A 22636-nucleotide genomic window follows, 5' to 3' on the forward strand; every position below is an offset into this window, starting at 1 on the left:
TGGCATTGATGTCAATCATTAATCATGTGCTTAATTAATTTTAGAAACAATACCAAAGGCAGTTAATATTATCCCATTTTATAAATAAAGAAACTAAATTCAGGAAGATGAAATAATGCATCCAAATATACCATCAGTAAATGGCAGATCTCTGATTGAAACCTATCTCTGTCTAAATATAAAACTGAGTTCTGAAACATCACTTTGCTATTAGCACTAAAATAATGTCTCAACATCTAGTCCAGTGATTTTTCTAGATAAGATTTTTTTCCTATATATTCCATAATGTAGAATATCTAAATTTAACATAAATTTATGTTCCCCAAATATGAATGTATCAGTGATTCACATTATACCCTGTAAGAAAAAAAAAGGCTCCAATATTTCTTGTCCAAATTCTAAAATCAGTGCAATGGTTTACAAATTCAAATTTCTAGTAGTTATTTGAGGTTGACTGTAATTTTCTTTGAAAACGAAGTACCCAAAAACATATTAGGATTTTCAAATACATTAACTCCCCCCCACACACACAGTTTTTGGATGCACTATTTTTGTTCTAGATAATGGTGGAAGAAACTTTTCTCAGTCTTCAGTGTCAGACAAGCTGTTCTTCTCAGGGACAGCTGGCTTAGTTTTACCTTAGAAACATTGTGAATCTTATAAGTGAGTGCATCTGTTTTCCAGGAAGCTGCAAGTGTGATGCCCACCTCTGTTAACCAGACCAGATGGCATGAAAGGTATTATCATGCACGAGCCTACCCCGGCCTCATTTTATTTTTGAAATGATTTCCCCATCATTAATAACATTCCTTTTGTGGTGTACGAATTTGACTGAGCAACTCTAAGTTCCTGAGAGAATAAAATAAGGTGTGAATAAAACATATCTTATTTTTTCCTGAACTTTGTAGGTTTATGTTTAAGACTTGTAAAAATATTAGTAACAAATATAGTTGGCACAGTGAATGGAGTCACATAAGGAAGTTGTTTAATTCCTGGAAGGAAAACCTGTGAATCTTTTTGTACTGATTCAATCAACATAGTAATCAGTATAGCTGGGGGATTTTCCTGATAGAAGGATCACATTCTTTCAAAAACAGAGGCTATATTCATTCCATAGTAAGTAAGAGTATGAATTCAGTGTAAAGCTGACCTGAATTTCTTTCCCTGCTATACCACTGACTAACCATGAGACTTTGGGAGAGTTCTTTATCATTCTTAATTGTTTTTGTTTTTGTTTTTTTAATCAGCCAAAGCAGCTGATAGTTGTGCCTACTTTATGTGGTTGCTGAGAGAATTAAACAAATTAATGCATGTAAAATGATTAACCCATGGTAAATTTAAGTGCAGGTTAGTATTATGCTATTATTTCTATGGTATACCAGTCTGGTATATACCATGAAATTTATGAAGAAATTTCATAAGTACCGCATATGCTGTTTGGGACAGAAACACAGGATCATATCATTGTCAGAGCAAGATTTCTTAGGGGCAAAATGAGGGCAGAAAATAGTACAACTGTCAAAAGGTAATACAAAACATACTCTATTTATTTCACAAATTTGTTTCTCTCAGACCCTACAATTGATAGCATATACACATTCATATTTGTGAATAATTCTGTATGAATGTCAATGATGCTAAAATTATTTTCTCAAAAAAATAAGATTGACCCTAAGTGATATAACACACAGATGTACCAGTCAGGACAGCTTCAGGAACAAGTACATATGACTTATGCAAAGTAAGTGAAAGACCCCAATGTGTAGTTGCTTAGATAAGAGAGGAAAGGTTTACTCTTCTTATATCCCTTGATGCCCAGAAGTAGGCAGCTCCAGGGATGGTTTAAGAGCTCAGTGGTGTTGCTATTCTAGACTTGGGCCCCTATATTCACTTGCACAAGTTGGGAAACAGAAGACAGCACAGGGGGGAGAGTTTCTGCTCTTTCCTCTCCCATGTCTTTCCTGAAAGCAACAAATCCATCCTCTCCATCCTAGTGGCCAACCCTATGCGTGTAAGCCACCTTCCCTGAGATCAAGGGGCCCTGCCTGATGCCTGTATACATTTATCCTGCTGCCCTGTGAAGAGGACAGATGTGAGTTCTTCCCTTGGGTTCAGCCCTGATACAAGCCCTTTGCTTAAGAAATGGAAATTGGATTTTTTGAGTAGGGTTTTTGTGTAATTTCTTCAATCAATGTATAGCTACTGAAGCCCAGAATGGCAGGGATTAAACAATGGATCCCCACATACTTCTTGCTTTGTAATTAGATCGATTTATGTTATTTTATATAATCTTTGTGAAGTCATAGTTTTCTTTCTTTTTTAAAAAATTATTTATTTATTTATTTTTAGAAAGAGAGGGAGAGAAACATCAATGTATGGCTGCTTCTTGCGTGCCCCCCACCAAGGACCTGGCCTGCAACCCAGGCATGGGCCCTGACTAGGAATTGAACTGGTGACCCTTTGGTTTGCAGTATTAGCTTTCTTTAGGTCCAGAATTTCCTGGCTTAGAACTATAAGACTACCTAATTAGTTAGTAAAGAAAATTCCAGACAGGTAAGGTAAGGAGAGACTGCTGGTGCAAATGGGAGTTCTTCTGAACAGTAAAACCATTTATTTTTATTTCAACAATAAAGTTCTCTGCTTTATTAGCCACTAATAAAAGTTTCCTTACAAGGTCATCTCCAAAACAACACTCTTGGAAATAGGCAAACTTCTAACATTTAAGGTTATTTCATGTGGAATGTAACTTTTAATTTCAAAACATTGCATGCTAATCAGTTGTTATGCGTAACAGTATTCATAATGATGTTTATAATTTTCAAAGTTTTATGAAGTTTTCAGCTTTTTTTTTTTTTGCATAAGAACCTCAAAAACTTTATATGTGTCTTTTTTTCCTTGTGGTCAAAAGAACATTTAATAAATTAATCACTTAAACTAAAACAATACATAAACTAGTCTTTTGTTTTAATAATGTGAAACAACTGTGAAGTTAGTTTATGACCATGGACAGCAAGCCTAAGGACTGATGGTGCTCAGAATAAAGGGAAGGTCAGGATAAGCAAGGGTGAGCCCGGGGATATTCTAGTGAGGTGATTCTTTGTCTCCAATAAGTGAACATGGAATTTAAAAAGGAAACAGCATTAGTTAGAATGTTTTAGAAATGTAGGATATAATCAATACATATTTTCTCATTGAGAATTATAACTAAGTTTGAGCAGATTGTGAGTAATTGAATGTCCTTTTCACCTGCTTATCCTTCAAAACTCAGTTCAGTCCTGATGAGCCCCAGAATGCTTTCTTTGATCACCAGCATTTGACTCGATGCTCACTCTTTGGGCTTCCTAGGCTCCCTCTATATTCTTTGGTCTTATAATTTACCAGATTAATTAGATATCATAGTGCCTGCTTGTATGTCCATGTAGTCCACTATTTTTAAAGCTACAGCCTGTGTTTTATTCATCCATGCTAATTCCAGACCACTGGCTTGAAGGGATTTGAATACCACAGAGATAATTTGGGTTTAATTTGAGAGTCAAGAGGAGTCATTGTAAATTCTTCAGCTAAAAAGCAGTATGATTACAGGACTATTTCTGGAATATTATATTTTGAGCAGTGGGAAGTCTGCATTAGGAAGAGAAGGAAGTCGAAATAAGATGAAGAAGCTGACACGTCAATACACAAACAATAATGCTTTATATGTACATAATTATTTCGTGCAAGATGCTTTCTGTGTGATTTCTTGGAAATCTAAGCATTTACTTCTAAGTACATTAATGCTGTGAATAGATATTATTAGTTTTGTTTTAAGAGTATGGGAACTTGGAGAGGATAGTGACTTGGCCAATATCATACAGAGAAAAGAGAAATTAAAGCCTCTTCAAGTCTGAGTTCGGGATTATTTGTGTTCTTTAGTGAGGAGGAGATGAAGTCTTTACCTAAGTGTTGGCAAAAATAGAGAGAGAAAATAAATCACCTGTCAAACCATGGGATTGATAAACCTGCAAAATAAGATTGCAGGTTGCAGATGGAATGTAACAAAAAAAGAGAAGCCAAAGATATTGCCCACAGCACAACCCTGGGAACAATGTTTCTCTTAGCAAACTTGTTACATAAAAGGTAAAGTGAGTTTATGGGATGGTGTGCAGGCAAAGCTTTCACACTGAAAATTTGTTTTTGTCACTTACTATGAATCTACAGGATCAGAGTCAAACATAATGATACCCCCAGTGCATTTCAAACAAACTGGTTTTTAAGTAGTTTTCTCATCTGTAGCAGACTTTTTAAATGGCCCAAGCAGCTGTTTTTGACTCTACCTTTTGTGTCTAGGATAGAACTGCCAATATTTTTTCCTAAGGGGTAGGATGAAAAGCTTTCTTCTAAGCTCCCACTGGACTATCTTTAAGTTCACACAGTGTCTATTCTTCCACGTTAATTTCAGTTCTTTGAATCCAAGGGCACGAATGCCAGGAAGACTGTTTCGATTAAATTTGAGTGCCAAAAAAAATTGTAAATATTTGACCGGAACTGTACTTTTGAAGATAAGTTTTTGAGCAGTGATCAGCATGGATTAGGAAGGGAAGATGATAAAGGTAGAAAAGAAGAGACTTTATATAAATGGGAGAGTTCAATATCTGATGTCAATGGTGTGACAAAGTTTTTGAAACCTAATTGCTTCGAATACGTTGAAGGCTTGTTAAAAAACAAAACAAAACAAAACAAAAAAACCCTGGTATCAAAGAAGAGAACAGAGATCTAGTTTGAGGACTTCGATCTAACCCAGGGGAGCTATTTCCCCTCCGCTGACTTGGCTAAGTCTTAGGCGTGACAAAATGTGGATGCCCTGGGAGACCTGGGCTCATCTTCACAGTCTCTTTAAAAGCTCTCACCTGAAACACATTTGGTGTGTGAAACAGATCAAGTCAGAAATACAGTTGGTTTAGGAAATTAAATTGCATTAATTGTATATTCCTCCCAGGGTTCTCTCCGGTACAACCTCTTCTCTTCTTTACTGATCCCCAGAGGTGACCTCCTGCTGTAACAGCTGGTGACAGTCTCCACGAAACTTGAAAAATCCTCCTCAGTGGACATGTTGGTTCAGGGTTGAATAGAGAGAACAAAGTGACCAGATGTTTATCTCTTGTCAATTTATAATTGTATCACTGAAGACTTCATCTTCATTCTGGGTTAGATTAAAAGATTACAGGTGGAATTCAGCTAGAGGTAAAGGATATTGTTATATTATTGACACTTTCCACCCTATCACTATAATATGTAACCCCCACTGTTTCATGACGGAAGTGGGGATTGGAGTTACCTTGGTTGTCAAGAAAATGAATAGGACTTGATAAAATTCAATCTATATGCCTATCACAAATCAAATAGTTGGTCTAGGAAATTATCTGCCATATGATTGATTTCATGCCCATTCTTTGTGCTCCCTATGCTTCCTCTATAATCTCTCTTATAATTTACCATATTACATGAATATGCCTATTCCTGCTTGTTATGTCCATGTATTACACTATTTCTAGGGCCAGATTTAATGTTATCTATATTAATTCCAATTTACTGAATTGAAAGCTTTGGGTGCCGTGGAAAAACTCTGATTTATATACAATTTATGTAGATCTTAAAGGATATGACTCAGCTTTTCCTTTCCATCACTTTCTCCTCTTTTCTCTTCTCTGCTTGTCTCCTCAATCTTGCTTAATGCTGATGCCTTCACATTGCTCAGAGCCCTCAGTGTGCTATCTAGTCTCCTCCATGGCCTGATGCCCTAGGCAATCCCTGCCCTTTTTTTCTATGTTCATTGCAGCATTATTCACAATCGCCAAGATATAGAAGCAGCCCAAGTGTCCATTGGTAGGTGAATGGATAAATAACTATGGGACATTTACACAATGTAATACTACTTGTCCATAAACGAGAAGAAAATTTTACCCTTTGCGACAGCGTGGATGGACCTAGAGAACATTATGCTAAGTGAAATAATCCAGTCAGGGAAAAACAAGTGCCCTATTATTTCACTCATATGTGGAATCTAACAAACTGAACTAACAAGCAAAATAGAGACAGACTCATAGATAGAAACTAGGATAACAGCTATGGTGGGTGGTTAGGTAGTGGAGGGATTGAGCAAAAAGGGAAAAAGACTCATGGACATGGACAACAGTGTGGTGATTACTGGGGGGAGTGGGGTTTGGGGGATAAATGGTAATGGAAAAAATACAAAGAATAAGGATACAATTAAAAAAATTAAGACCCTGCATGGAAGTGCCCATTCCATGGAGCTGGCACTGCTTAATAAATGGGGACTTACAGGCTTCAATTCTAGAGGATCCTGTGGCCTGGTACAGTTGTTTTTAACTCTTGTGTATTTGAATTACCTGGGAAGCATTTTTAAAACACCAATTCCCAGGTTCTTCTTTTGAGACTGATATAATTCTGGTCAGGTGTGGGGTATTTTATTTTTTATAAGCTCCCCAGGCGATCTAAATGTGCACACTGTGGTTGAGAATTACTGATCTAGTGGTAAGACAGATCTATAAATTTAAAAAAACCTCAAAACCACATTATAAAATTTCAAAATCAGATTAAGCTAGGTGCAGATAGGCATAGGGCTAAGAACAATAGCCTGGATGGAGGAGGTCTGACTCCTGCTGGGGTGTGACCCAAGCACCCCACGGCGTCAGTGGGGACACACCCGATTTGTGGTCTGGAATGAGATTGATCAATGGCCAAGGACTCAGGTCTGGCAGCTGAGGTTCAGGGTTTCCTGAACATTTTTTGGAAGCTACTGAATGGCAAACGGGTTCTACCAAAATTGTATTTAGATGCAATTTTTAGGGGGGAGAGTCCCTGTTATTCAAAGGAAAAGTTCAAGTAAAATTTTAAAACATTGTATAAAAATATTTGTAATGTTATATTCAAATACCTTCAAATTAGAAAAATTCAACTCCATTTGACTATTTACTTCATATATTGCCCTCATACACACCGTACTTAGGAAATACAAAAATCATAAAAACTATATCCTCAGTGTGCAGTCATGTTAAAAACAGGTAGAAAGATAAAGGTTCTTTTGCCGGTAAATTGTTTTTAATCAAGAAAATTAGATCTTAGTTTTCAATGTGGTCTGACTCATGTGCCTTTAATTTCATGGATACAATCAAAGTACCTTTTAGTAAAAAGCTGTCATTCAGATTACAGTTCAGTTTTGTAGCCCTTCAAATCTGATAAGACGATAATAGATAAATATAAAACAGCTAAACACAATTTTAGAGATGAATTTTCACAGAATATGTTTGTTTTTTAACCCTTAAAATTTGAAGAAAAACTCACGAAAGAGGGAATTTGTAGGCTGCCTGTCAGTGACTGAATGTTTGTCCCCCCAGAGTTCATATGTTGAAACCTAATTCCCAACACGATTGTATGTGGGGGTGGAACCTTTGGGAGGTGATTGATCGGGTCATGAGAATGGAGCCCTCATGAATGAGATTAAACGCCCCTTAAAAAGAGGCCCCAAAAGAGATCACTCACTCCATCCATCATGTGAGGTTACAGCAAGAAGGCAGCAGTTTATGAACCAGGAATTGGCCGACACCACACACTGAATCTGCTGGTGTATTGATCTAGAATTACAAAAAAAACCATTTCTGTTGTTTATAAGACACCCAGTCTATGGAAGTTTGTTAAAGGAGCTCAAACACACTAAAGCACTACCTAAAAGTAAAATTTCTTTTCTGTGTTTGAAAAAGAGCTTCAAAGGGAAAGCACCTTTGACTATATGCCAGATGAGGTCACAGGAAAAAAAAAGTATTGACTTCCCAGTCGTGTCCAAGGCCAACAGAATCTTGTCAGGTGTAGTTGCTGACTAAAGAGCTAGCTTGGAAGCTGTTCTTATCTTTACCTGGGCTCCCCGTTCTTCTTCATTTCTTTTGCAACTTAAATATAGCCCGATAGAACATTTTAAGTGCCTGTAAATCTGTATATTTTTTAATGTTATGTTTGTTCTGAGCAGGTCAATGGGCCGTATATATGATGTTGCCTTTGTGTTTCTCACAAATAATCTTTGGTTTTACCTCTGTCTTTTGAGATAGCATATTTCATGGCTATATAGGAAAATTCCAGACATGAAAATTAATTAGCGATTATAATATGTGTAAATATATCTTATGCCTTACTTTTGATTTTGTTTTCCTCTTAAGAATGTTAAGAAAAATTTTAAAGCTACTGTGGTTAAATCTATTTATCTTTTATTTTGTTGTTTTTCCCATTATAATTTCAGACTCAGAATATTCTCCTCACTCCAGAATTTTGGTAAGGGCTTAAATTTGTTTTGTTCTTCAACTTAATTTTTCAATCTTTCCAAATTTAATATGGAAACATAGAATGAAATGAGAAAATAGATTTTTTTTGTTCTGAATCACTAAACAGTTGTTTCAGTACCATTTATTAGAATAATAGTTCTCTCCTTTATTGATTTGTCAGATCTTCTTTATCATGTAAAATTCACATGAAATCTGAAATAAAACCTATTCTATTTCATCATCAATTTTTCTGTTTATGTCTGTGCCATGGCCTTGAAGTATGTGTCAGTATATGAGAGGGCTGCTATTTCTTTATTTTAAAGATCTTATTCATTTTTGCCATATTACTCTTTAGATAAACTTTATTTTTTATCTTTGTTAACTCTCAAATCACAGTGATGTAAAAAATAAAATTATTGACATAAAAGTAAGAAAAACTGAAATTCTGTATTCTTCCTCACTCTCACTTTTCCAATTCCTCCATGCCCTAGGTGTAACCACCGTTAACATTTTGGTGTGCCCAGCTCAACACTCAAACTTCAGGATAGGCTCAAAAATATTAGTAACTTTTTTGTTGTTGGAACTGTGTTAAAGCATTACATGAAGAGAAATTGACATCTTATATTCAGGCTTCTTATTCAAAAATGTATTATGTCCATTTACTTAATCCTCATTTTATACATCTCATTAAAACTTAATTTTAGATATATAGGTTCCAACATTTTGCATTGTTTATTTCTAGACTATTCGTATTATGAAGGAATTGTTTTTTCTGATTTCCAGTCGACCCTTGAACAACATGAGGTTGAACTGCATGAGTCCACTTAAATAGATTTTTTCCAATAAATCTACATTTGGCCCTCCATGTCCTCACATTTTGCATCTGTGACTGGGAATCTGCAGATGGGGAGGATGAACTAGGTGCATTATCCTATGCCATAGGTAAGGGGCTTGAGCATCGATGTTGGGTGGGGAGGGGGAGGAAAGGAGGTGTCCTAGAACCAATACCTAAGGACTGTGCCTAGGGACCATAGTTAAGTTTTGGGGGAGTCAAAAGTTATACATGGATTTTTGACTGCATGGGGGTGAGGGCCCCTAACCCCTGCATTGTTCAAAGGTCAGCTGTATTACTATATTGTCTTTCTTATCACTGGTGATCTAAACAAATGCTCCTTGTTTTTGTCTTTTACTCATTTTAACAGCTTTGCAATATATAATATTTTGGGTTTTTATACTATATAATTACAGAATGAGAAAAATATGATAATTCTATATCCTCTACATTTGTACCTTTGTTTCTACTTAAGATTTTATTGCTTTTTTGAAAAATTTTAGAACAATGTTAAGTAGCAATGGTAATAACAGAAATTCATATTGGTTCTGGTGATAACCAGACTGTCTCCAGCTGTAACAGTCAATATGAAATTGAAAGTCATCGAGAGTCAGAGTTAGCTACAAGTGAGGCCTCAGCAGGCTTATTGCTGAGTTCATAACCTGCTGTGAGCTTCCTAGAGTTATAAACTTCGGCAAATTTCTTCTATTCTTTATGCCTAACTCTCCTAATATCTAAGATGGGGGTAATAGTAGTTTCTACCTCATACAGTTTTTATAAGGATTAAATAAATATTTTTAAGCACTTACAAGAATTTTGACACCAGAGTAAGCATTGAGTCCCAAATTAGTGCTTTTTCATGAGTGCATTTTAGACAACTTCAATATGCACTAATAATTAAAAAACAATAGCAATGTATTGGTTTAAAAACATTCAACTACTGAAATGTAGTATTCAGGGTTTTTCTTTTCCTTCTCTCTTTTTTTTCTATGATGAAGTTTATTAAATTAGTTCAACATTTTCTATTCCAACATTTCCCAAAGAATATTGTTTATTATTTGGAATCTGTGGAAATTAGTGCCATTTGTATTTCTGCAGCTATAGGCTGCTAGAAACGAAGTGTGGTTTTCAGTAGTTCTAACTGGTGTAAGGCCCTGGTGCTGAAGCTGACTCCACTGGCTTTTTACTATTTATTTAAAAAACTGGCTATTTTTAAAAAGGGATTGGAAGTTTAAGGGGTCTCCTGTGGTAGTTTCTGTCATACATACAGCTCTGTCTAATTAGCATAGATATGATTGAATATGCGGGGCACGGGGCTCCAGGAAGACAAGACAGTTACATGTGGGAGAGTATCAGTCTCCAGCTTCACAAATATTCTCTGTTTCCTAGGTAGTATTCTCATTCCCTTGAGGGTCTCATCTAATCCCCAGCCTGAAATGCCATCTATATACTAATGACTTCCCAATTTTTGTCTCCTGCCCTGACCACAACCCTGTTCTCCAGATTCACGTGTCTAATTGCTTATTCATATTTGACATTCTCATTCCTGAAATTAATCAGAAAGTTTCTCATTTTATAACATCTGGTATGGCATCTGTTGATTTGAAATAGAGTCTTGGTTGAGAGGCAAACTAGCACAGTCTCACGTTTCATTTAGAGGTCTAATAAGTCTCTCGATTTTAATATGCCCAAACTTGGACTCATGATCTCTAAACCCACTCCTTCCTCGTTTTCCCCATTAGAGTTAATGAGAACTCTGTTTTTTCACCTGATCAGGTGAAAATCCTAGGTCGTTCATAACTTGTCTCTTCCCCTCAAATCCTGATCCAATCCATTAGCAAACTAATCAATTTTATATTCAAAACTTATCTCGGATCCCACCACTTAGCACTACCTCCCCCCCCCCCCCCCGTCCCTTCCTCCCTGAGCCATCATCACCTGTTGCTTGGCTTTTTTGCAAAAGTCTCCAAACTGCTTTCTCTACTGCATTCTTTCTCCTGTCTCAATGCTTTTGCACTTACTGCTTTTTCTATCTGCAACATTCATTCCTTAGATGTCCACAAGACTGCCTCAGTGTTTTCAGTCCTCCCTACTTCAGATAACATCGCGTCCTGTGGCTTTCGCCCATCATGCCATATAAAGTAATTCCTCTTCTCTGCTCGGGTTGTTCACTATTTATTATGTCTGTATCATTTTTCTTCATAGCATTTATTTTCATTTAACACACTGTTTGTTTGCATGCCTGTCTTGTTTGCTAATTCCCTAGTGCCTAGAAAACTACTGTATCGAGGAGGCCTATATTTAATAAATGTTTGTTAAGTGAACGCTGTTATTATATGACAACAAAATGTAATGCATTTCAAGTTAACAATTTAAGGACCTGAAAAGGCATGAGATCTTATATATATGATGCGTCTTTGGGTGTAAGCCCTGTGCTAGAAAGTTTATATAGGGTTCTGAGAATGGGTGAATTTATTCAATAGAGTTTAATTTTTATTTGGAGATTTAACTCTGTTCAAGGATTGGATTGATACATAGAATGATTATAGAAATGCTCACAAAACTAAAAAGTTGGTCAAGTCCACTAAAACTTTAGATACTTTTAATAGGGAGGAAAGTCATCCATTTCATTCACGAGGAAAAGTAATTAACATTTTAATACTTCATTAGAGAAGAGACATATAATGAGGTATGACTGACAGCATAATTGTTTGTAAAACCCATTTTGGTAGAAGAGAGGGAAATAACACAGAATCAATGAAGAAAATAAACTAATGAACAAACTAGAACCAGAGGAATAGAATCATGGAATAGACTGACAGCCGTAAGAGGGAAGTGGGGAGGTGGGGACTGTTTGAAAGAAGGTGAAAGGATTAGTCAAGGAATAAATGTGAAGGACCCATGGACATGGACAATGGGGTAGGGACTGACTATGCAAGTTGAGGTGGGTGGGCTGGGTGGGGGGGATAAAGGGGGAAATAATTGGAACAACTGTAAGAGCATAAACAATAAAACATAAAAAAATAAAATCAAAAATTTTAAAATTTAAAAATAAAAAATATTAGTAAATAAAGTACTTAAAATCTTTTTTTATTGTTGTTCAATTACAGTTGTCCCTATTTCTCACCTCTTACTCTCCCCTGCCCTGCCTACCCTCCCTCTCCAACATTCAACCACCCCTCCCCCATTGTCCTTGTCCATGGGTCCTTTACACACATGTTCCGACCCTTCCCCTTTTTTACACCGTTATCCCCCTCCCCCCTCCACTCTGGTCACTGTCACTTTGTTCTTTATTTCCATGTCTGTGGTTATATTTTGCTTGCTTGTTTGTTTTGTTGATTAAGGTCTACTTATAGGTGAGATCATATGGTATTTGTCTTTCACTGACTGGCTTATTTCACTTAAAAAAATACTCTTTAGTTCCATCCATGCTGTCACAAAGCATAGGAGCTCCTTCTTTTTCTCTGCTGTATATATTCCATTGTGTAAATGTGCCACAGCTTTTTTATCCACTCATTTACTGATGGGCACTTAGGCTGTTTCTAGCTCTTGATTATTGTGAATAACACTGCTATGAACATTAGGGTGCATAGGTTCTTTTGAAATGGTGTTTCAGGTGTCTTAGGGTATAATCCCAGCAATAGAATCACTGGGTCAAAAGGCAGTTCCATTTTTAGTTTTCTGGGGAAATTCCATACTGTTTTCTGCCGTGGCTGTACTAGTCTGCATTCCTACGACAGCATGCTAGGGTTCCCTTTTCTCCACAACTTTGCCAGCACTTGTTTGTCAATTTGTTAATGATGGCCATTCTGACTGGTATAAAGTGGCATCTCATTGTTGTTTTAATTTGCATGTCTCTGATGGTTGGTGATGTTAAGCATCCTTTCATTTGTCTCTGGGCCCTGTGTATGTCCTCCTTGGAGAAGTGTCTGTTCAGGTCCTTTGCCCATTTTTTAATTGGATTGTTTGTCTGCCTGGAGTGGAGTTGTGTAAGTTTTTTAATCTATTTTGTAGATCAAACCCTTGTCCGAGATATCATTTGTAAGTATGTTTTCCCATATGGTTGGTTCCCTTTTCATTTTCCTGATGTTTTCTTCAGCTGAGCAGAAGCTTTTTAACTTGATAGAGTCCCACTTGTTCTTTCGTTTATATCCCTTGCTCTGGCAGACATATGTGTTAAAATATTGCTGCGTGGGAAATCTGAAATTTTCCTGCCTATGTTCTCCGCGAGGACTTTTATGGTGTCGCGACTTATATTTAAGTCTTTTATCCATCTTGCGTTTATTTTTGGGTATGGTGTAAATTGGTGGTCTAGTTTAATTTTTTTTTTTTGCATGTAGCTGCCCCAATATCCCAACACCATTCGTTGAACAGGCTAGTTTTGCTTCATTTTATGCTCCTGCCCCCTTTGTTGAATATTAATTGACCATAGAGACATGGGTTTGTTTCTGGGCTCTCTATTCTGTTCCATTGACCTATATGTCTCTTCTTATGTAAAAAAAAAAATCTTTTAATATGAAAAAAGTCAAAAAGAGAGAAGCTGGGGGTGCCAGTAGCAGACTCCTTATCCCAGACAACACAGCCTCACTGGTAAGGGAAAATAAGAGTCACACGGGCCTGGTCTGAAAGTCTTGCTCTGAATTTGGTGCTTCTATGATCACTAGCTCTGAATTTCTATCTCTGAATTTAAATAATAAGATTTTCCTAAATATTAAGGGTAAAACTATAAGGCAAAACTGTAATGGTAATACCGTCTATCAGGTTTAGAAAATGGGCAATAAATTGTATCTATTTTTTATTTTTCTCTAGGGCTAGATTCCATTTTGTAAAGAGATTAGATTCTTGTTAAAGAAATGAGTGCTGCATGTCAATAATTAGATAAAAACATTTAAAGTTTTATTATCAAAGAGATCCTTAATATTTTGCTTTCCTGGATGAGCCTTGTGACTTCCCTTGTTCTACTGGACAGACACTGTGACTTTATTCAAGTCTATGCTTTCAGCACCTCTTGTAAGTCTTTTTGAAGCTCATTATTCATAGTTTTCATATATGGTTCTGGGTTCAGTTTGAGGACAGCGCAGTCTCCTTTTCCCTGAGTGACTTGGGCTTCCTTCAATCCTGATGATTACAAATCAATGCTTGGAGCGGGGCTCGTAGGGTCTTAGCCTGCCCTCATGTAAGAAAGAAAGCCCGGAAGGTGTACAGGTTATGGAGCTCAGAAATGGGGTTGTCCAGATGGTGGGCCATGAGCATGGCCCTTTTTTCTTCCCCAGTAAAGTTCTTGTGAGTGAGTACCATCTTCTTTTTAAGTTTGAGTTTGTAATCTTACTTTCTAATCATAATGATGTAACACTGATTATTGAAATAACTGAAATGTGCAAAAGATTGCACTTGGGAGGTTGGAAAGAAAAGATGAAAGGGAGTGTACTGAATCTCATAACAGAAAGTCAACAATTATTTAAATAAGTCAACAAATTCAAGAATAGTAATATTATTTAAAAGTATAGTGATAACTTCCAGAAAACAATATTTTTGTCATCTTATTACCATGTATAACATTGTTAAAATAGGAAAAATAAAATAAGAATAAACAATGTGAACATAGTAAAAATAAAGATATACAGTTATCAGATAGAAAATTTTCAATAAATTAATGATGCTACTATAAGATGACTATATGGGAATATAGCTTAATCATCTTGTCTGCGGGGAAAAAAACTATTATGAGAGAGACACTCAAGTGTCTGTCTCAGAAACAAGATGCTTAAGGGAGGGTTTATGAGATAGACTGTGTTCACAGGGAAGTTAGGTAAGGAAAATCTTCTGTACTGGAAGTCAGTGTTCCCCTTGTTTCAGCAAAACATAGGCTCTCTTTCTAAAGTAACTTTTACTTTAGCCTTTTCCCAGGTCCATTTTCTTTTTCTGCATTCTGCATCTGGAGTCTGGTAACTCCAAAGGGAAATTCTGAGGACAACATTCTGGTGCAGGAAGCAGAGCAAGGAACCTCAGAGACCACTACTCGGGGAGTGACCAGCCATTTCAGAGGCTACATACACCAGATATGGTACCAATCTGGGATGCAACCCTGAAAACGGTTAAGTGGTCCTTTTCATCACCATATAGTAAAAATCTCCAAGGCCCTCCAAGGCCTTGCTACTCAAAGTGTGGTGTATGGGTCAGCAGCCCTGTCATCACTAGGGAGGCTGTTGGAAGCACAGAACCTCATAATCAGCCCTAGTGAATCATAATTTCCTGAGTCAGGTCATAGCCATTTGAATAAGATCCCTGGGTTGTTTGTAAATTTAAGTTTGAGCAGCACCGGTCTGAGGACCTAAGATGAAGAGACCATCACATGGGCTGAAGAGAATCGTGTGAGCAAGTGCTGAAAGGCCAAGCTGGAAGGAGTTGATCCCCCGGTGCAAATGGGCTGAAGCCAGACGGGGCAGCAGAAGCTAATGAGCATGAGGCAGGGCTACACGGTAGGGCTAGATGGGCCAGCAAAGTGTGGTGACATCAGTGTCTGATGCCACGTACTGGGAAGGAGAAAGAATTTTCAGATTAAGAAATGAAATATCTTAGTTTAGAGACTTCTCTTCAGCTCCAGCACCCTGCCTTCCACTCAAACCAAAGTTGGACGGACAAATTGGAAAGGCATGCACAAGATGGCTAAGAATTAGGGACCAGTTTCAAGGTCAAAGAAGTTACAGCAGAAGAGAAATTATTTCTCTCCTCTTCCAAAAATTCTCAGAGACATATTTTCTGCACTTGAATAAGAGAGAAAACTAACACCTCAGCAGGTCTAAAATACTTTGAAAGACTAGGAAAGTTAATAAAACCTAATGATAGGTGTCCCTTCATCTCTCATTTCCAATGCAGCTATTGAGCTGGGCACACACTTCTAATTTCTACAGAGAAATTTATTCGTTAAAAGATTTGAAATTTTAAAGGTTAATTGTAGTTGCTCTTTATTCTAATAAAGATATACATCATATTAGCATTTTACTCTCCAAAGATCCTGAACTTTCTGTCTCCCAGAATGTCAGCCTAGGCCTTGCACATCAGACTTATACTCCATAACACAAACAGAAAAGACAGTGAATGATTTGGGAACAACTGAACTCTGACATACTTAGCCCATGCTTGATGCCAAAACAGTACCTTATTCACTCATGCGAAACATTCATTCCCACACTATTTATGTAATAACCCATTGACAGTATAGTGAGGATTTCCATATATTTTAAAGATTCCTTTTTTATTGAAACAGTTTATATATTTGTTTAAGAAAATTACCAGTCTTGCTTAGGTAAACCACTTTTAAAAATTCCTGAAGGCTGATTTTTACAGTCATCTAAACTGTAACCATCTTATTGAAGTTCTTCAAGATTTTTAGCAGATAGATTATAAATTAGAATAAAAATTAAGGGGAAAAAGACATTCATGTGTATTTTAAAAACCTTTCAAATTGCGGATTTTCCTCTTCTTTGTCATTAGGATCCATGTTTCCATCCCAAGCTACATAATCATTTATCTCCACTGTTTAGGGTCAGGGGTTAGGCAGATTATTTGGATACCATAGTAAACTGTGTTTCCACAAAATGAAGCAACTGAAGGATAATTATCAATTACAATACCTCAAAACCATTCATTTTTTTTTTTTTAAACTGAAAGTAAGTAAGAGTCTTTTCTGAGTTCTTTGTTATCTCCAAATACAGTCTTCTGGTCCTATGGCTTTTCTAAAGTCTCTCATTGGTTATAGGCTGCTCTGCTTTCAAGACTTCCTCAGGAGTAAGCATTTTTGGTATGTTGCAGGCCCTGGATTTCTCACTGACAAGCTATGGGCTGGAGGGGCAAGACACATCATTCACAATCAGATTGTGAAAGGGGTGCTGTTCCTTTGAAATATTTTGTGCTATTGCCTAAAAATTGAGCCACAGCTGGAAAGTGAAGCCTGGTAAATGGAGGATGCTTTTAAATTGGTATGGAGAGGAGGGGAAGGAGAAGGGAGAGAAGGCTATAAAAGCTTCTAGCAGAGATTTTGACAAATGTCTGAGCACAAGTGCAAGTCTAATTGTGGTTGGATGTTTTTCCTCATGTGTCCATGTTTGAAAATATCTTAGAGTTGTTGATGGGTCTATTTTATATGATATTGTTTTTACAATGAAGTAATAGTTAGGTAAGCTGGAGCAAAGATCTGGGCCAGGCAGGACATTAAGTAAGACATAGTTTTTATTAAAATGTAACACTGAAAATTATAGACACAATAAAAAGGTCAGCGGTTTCCAGGGGTGGGGGAAAGGGAGAGTGGAACACAGGGGATTTTTAGGCAATGAAAATACTCTGCATGATACTATAATAGTAGATACATGCCATTTATACTTTTGTCCAAAACCATAGGATGAACAACGTCAAGAGTGAGCCTAATGTAAAGTATGGACTCTTGGTGATTATAACGTGTCAATGTAGGTTCATCAGTTGTAGCAAATGTATAACTCTGATAAGAATAGAGGGTATTTTGGAAATCTCTGTACCTTCCACTTAGTTTTTCTGTGAACATAAAACTGCTCTAAAAAAATAAAGTATATGAAGTATCTGTTTCTATATCTCAGTATCTATCCCAATAGCTTGTGTGTTTGCTTGTACTTGACTGCTATGGAAAGGAATGTTAGAGAATTTTCCTCTAAGAGCACTGTCGGATGAATGTTTGGAAGAGTGTTGTGAGATGATCTTGCACAATAACCGTGCACTTAGGGGAACGGAGTACAATCCAACATGGGGAAATATCAATTGTGGGAAAGTTACGCAAATGCATTAAAGGGAAAAATCTGAACTATTTAGGCACCCTCTATGTTTTACAGCTAGGATAAAAGAAATGAAGAAAAAAGAGGTGACTTAAAAAGCTCAATGCAGTTTGAATTCTTTGACAGAAGAAAAACATTACTTTTAGAATGAGAATGGCTCTCATACCTGGGGAAAACACCTTTAAAGACAATGAGCTGTTTTGAAAGGCATAGTCTAAGTGCAAGTGTTTTAGACAAATAAAATCTAAAATCATTCTACAAAATAGAAGAAATGTTAATTCCCGACAGCTGGAAAAACAAGGGTTTTGGTAGTGAGAGGAGGCTTGAGCAATACAGCAGCCAGCACGGTCCTGCAGGGAAGAGTAACTAGAGACTAATCCCCCGGAGAACGGACGACCAGGAACCTTTAGCGGGGGTGCATATGAATCACTTTCTCTTCCGGGGCATCACCTAAGCCCCCACCGGACCCCCAGCCTTCATGGAAACCCCATCATACCGCACAGTCAAGTGTCCGGAATTGTTGGATGAAAAGTGGCCGGGGGATGAGTGAAGGAAAAGTAGTCATGGTCAGCGAACCAATGGGCTGGGGATCCAGAGTTGGACAGAAGCAGGAATTCATAATAATCCTCAGGATTCCCCTTAAATCTCAGGCAAGACACGGATTTTGCCTTGTTTTTCCAACTGCTACTGGTCATTTATCTATCTATCTATCTATAATATGTGTAACATCTACATTAATTTTATTAAGTAAGCATATATTATAGACTGCTACTTTAATATGAAGATGCAAAGATCAAGAGGAAATACTTCCTATTTTAAAAATAAACGTGATTGTTGTGAAGACAGGTCAATAAACCAACATTGCAATCATTTTGATATACATGATAGTGAAGGTATTTGGAGGGCTTTTGAAAGGAAGCAAAGAAGAAATGATTAGAGATTATGAAGGACTGAAGATAGAAAATGAATAAACTCTACACTAGCACATTTCTTTACATGGGTCTTCTGGTATGCAATGGAACGATTAGTTTAGTTTTACCCGATTGATAGGACCTTTGAAGAATACATTTTGATAGAAATCCTGTTTATTCTTAAGCATTTATAAATCTTTTAAAATATCAGTGAGTTTTAAAATAACAGCATTTTAAAATAGGGACTTCAAATTCCCTTTCTTCCATTCTGGGCATTCACTGTTTCTAGAGTTTAAGCCGAAACCAAAATAAGCCTTTTAAGTCTATGCTATGAGGGTTTAACTTGTAAAAGAAAAAAATAAATTAAAAGTTAATGTTATTGGATTTCTTATCCCACGGGGTAAAAAATTCCAATTTTAAAGACTATGGAACAAAAAAAGTCTTGATCTATGTGCCCAGAAATCAGTCTCATCACCGTCTAGAGGCAAATAGACAGAGATGATATTTTCAGGCTAGGATGACACACAGGACCTCAGCTAACTGATTATTTTGGTTGTCTTAATACAGACTAAAATAAAATTAATTTGATTTTGTTATTGTAATTTACTGAAAAGGCAGTTATGAGATTTCATCTGTTCTTGCTATAGTCAGAGTATAAATGTGAACCTCTTTGTGCTCAGATATGAAGCTACCAATGGCAACCAGCTGTAAAACATTTCTTTGCTGTTTGAAATCAGCATAATTAAACTGAAATAGATTTTATCATTAAACTAGGTTGTAGAAAAAAGTCTTTCAAGCAATTTTGAGATTTGTTTTTATTTATGGAGTCATGCCAATACACAGTAAAATTAAGAAATTAATTCACCAGTAATTTCAAAATAATACCACAAACCACATTTTCTGTAAAGGACCAAATATTAGGTACAATCACAAAACATTTCAACATCCATCAAAACCAGAATCATATAATTTCCCCAAGAAAACACATTGAAATTCTTCTGTATATAGAATATTAAGCTCAGGGATACAAGACATTTGAAAAATAGTTTCAGAACTGGAATACTAAGTATACAACATTAATTCTAATAAATTTGTTACAATAATGAGCTAATGCATTATAGAATGTGTCATAAATCCTGTGATATAAATACAACTACCTTTATGTGTAGAAATGCTAATTATTTTATATTAATAATAATAATTAATTATTCTGATATTACCATCAGGTCTATTCTCAGATTTTCTACTTTATTATTTTCTAACTTGACCCTGGGACACAAAATTATTTAATTCTCTCTTTGACATTTTGTTTTTATTTAGCATATAAATCAATGTAAAAATATGATGTGATTTTATATTTTATAATAAATATAATAGCATTTAATTTTTAGCTATAACACATATTTTTGATACTGACTTATCATAGGTCAAATATATTTTTATTCATGATAATTTATTATACTTAAAAAACTGAGAACAGTATTATTTAAATGCCTATGTATGCAATGTAATCACACAATTTGTGTGACTCAACCCATTTAGGGTGCCTTGAGGACATAGCTCTTATGAATAACTCTTAAATTTTGCTTAAATGGGCTGAAGTCAAATTGTAATAAAGAATTATTCTCTAGTATGTATTGTTCTTTGTTGCTGATTATTCCAGCTGTTGTCGATGATGCTGAGTGCGCTAAAAGGGCCACAAGGAAGGAGAGAAAGGAAGAAGGGGCAGCTTCTACACCTTCTGACTAGCTTTTCAGATGGCCCTGCCCTGGGCTTACTCTAAATAGAGCTGCTGCCTCCAGTGTGAAAATCAAAAAGGGCTCAGTTTACGTGGGTCTAAAGGAGACTATTCTCTGATATTTGGGGTGAAGGACTCGGCCTAATGTCTCCCTAGAGACCTCCTAATCATGCTTTGGTGGTAGAGAAAACTCTGAAGCTATAATTTAAAGCTCCTAGTGTCCAATTACATTATGAAAATGTAGGTTTTAGGATCTGAAAAACATAAAACTTTAATATAATTGGATTGTTTTACTTGTGTAATAACAGATTAAAGTTGGGTTTCTTAATCATTAATGGTTTGTCCATTCTAGGAACTATAATAAATTTAGGAGGATACTGCATGTTATTAGGACTACTCAAACTTTTTTTCTCTTTAAAAACCACACACTTCCCCCAATTATGGTTAAAGACTGCTTTGATGATGATAGAAATTCTGCATGTAAGACAAGTAGATAATTAACTATGGAAGTTCACTAATTTTCTTCACAGTTATATTCCAAATGGTATTTTAGTATAAAAGCTGGGTAGTTTTATCCCTTAAAAAATACATGCCCCAAAGTTAAAACATTATGTACTTTAAAATGTTTTTTTTTAATCATCAATTAATATTTATGAAATGCCTAACACACAATACCACAAATTTCTCCTTACGGGTGATTATTTAGCAATCACTTTTCCATACCCACATAGATAGATTAATATTGTGTACTTGCAGGATCTTGCCACAGATAACTCGGCAAAATAAAATAAGGTGGTAGAACACATTCATTCGTAACTACAAGCCTTCATTTGGCATACTATCAGATCTTCTCTTTGGTCAAGAAAAGGAAGTCTCTTCCCAACACAGCATTTTTCCTTACCACCCACTATTTCCTTTTTTCTGAAATAGACAAGCAAAACTACTTCAATTTGGAATATTGTTTTGGGACATATGAATGTCATTCATAGGTGTATAACATTAAGAAAATCCAGCAACTATAAAAGTGAAGCTTCTCAGCCTAAACCTCAGAGCAAGACCATATACTTGCATAGTGCAAAATTAGCACTATATTGTCTGGTGTCTCCCCAGTCCCTTTTTCCATGTCTTGTCTCTTCATGCATTTAAAAGGAGGATACACAGCTGGGTAGGCTGGTATCAAATAAGACTGCACCTTATTTGACAGGTGTTCCTAGAAATAAAATTCAAACTTCATTGTTTAACATTTTGACAAACTATACAAAAACCATGAGGTTATTATTTTGCAAATAGATTTAGAAAAAAAATGGGATCATCTTTGTTCCAACCCAAAAAGCTTTAGTTTTTTAACTAAGTTGTCAAAAGGGCTGACAATGTTACAAGAGGGCAGAATTACTAAAATGCTGCTATGCCTCAAATAACAAAGAATTGATAAATTTAATTGATGGCTCATACTGGACAGTGCCCTTTAAGAAACATATTTTTTATTTCTGAAAAGCAGAATTCTAAGACCTAAGGGCTTAATCTTTATAAAACATTTGCAAACTTTTTTTTCGGCATATCAATCCAGGGAGTAAGAGACCTGAGAATTTGGAAAGGCAAGAGAATGAAGAGGAGTGAGGTTGGTGGTTCCAGGTTCTCACAGTGCCAGCCAGTCTTCAGTTTCTTATCCACAGAGCCAATTAAAGAACCAAAAATACTATTAAAATAACTGTTACCTCCTTTAAAAGATACAAAATACTTATGATGTATCCTCAAATCATTGCATGGTCTCCAAGAAGGAAAAGGAGTCAGACAAAATAGCTTGAAAAAACCCCAGTTCCATTAATAAAAAAATGCAGTAACAGCAGCCAAATAGTGTTGTAATCTATCTCTGTTTAGAAATGGAAGAAACTGATGATCTTGGCTGGCTTTGATTTACCTGCAGTCAAAGGAAAGCAAGTTCTATCTTTAACTTGGAAAACTGAATTTAGGTGGATGCCAGGCTTAAGTGGCCACTGGCAGTACTTTCCAATAAATCAGTGAAGCTATATTTAAATTTTAGGATT

This window comes from Pteronotus mesoamericanus, unplaced genomic scaffold, assembly GCF_021234165.1.
Source record: "Pteronotus mesoamericanus isolate MK-2021 breed Mesoamerican mustached bat unplaced genomic scaffold, CSHL_Meso_final contig_56, whole genome shotgun sequence".
NCBI classification, from domain to species: domain Eukaryota; kingdom Metazoa; phylum Chordata; class Mammalia; order Chiroptera; family Mormoopidae; genus Pteronotus; species Pteronotus mesoamericanus.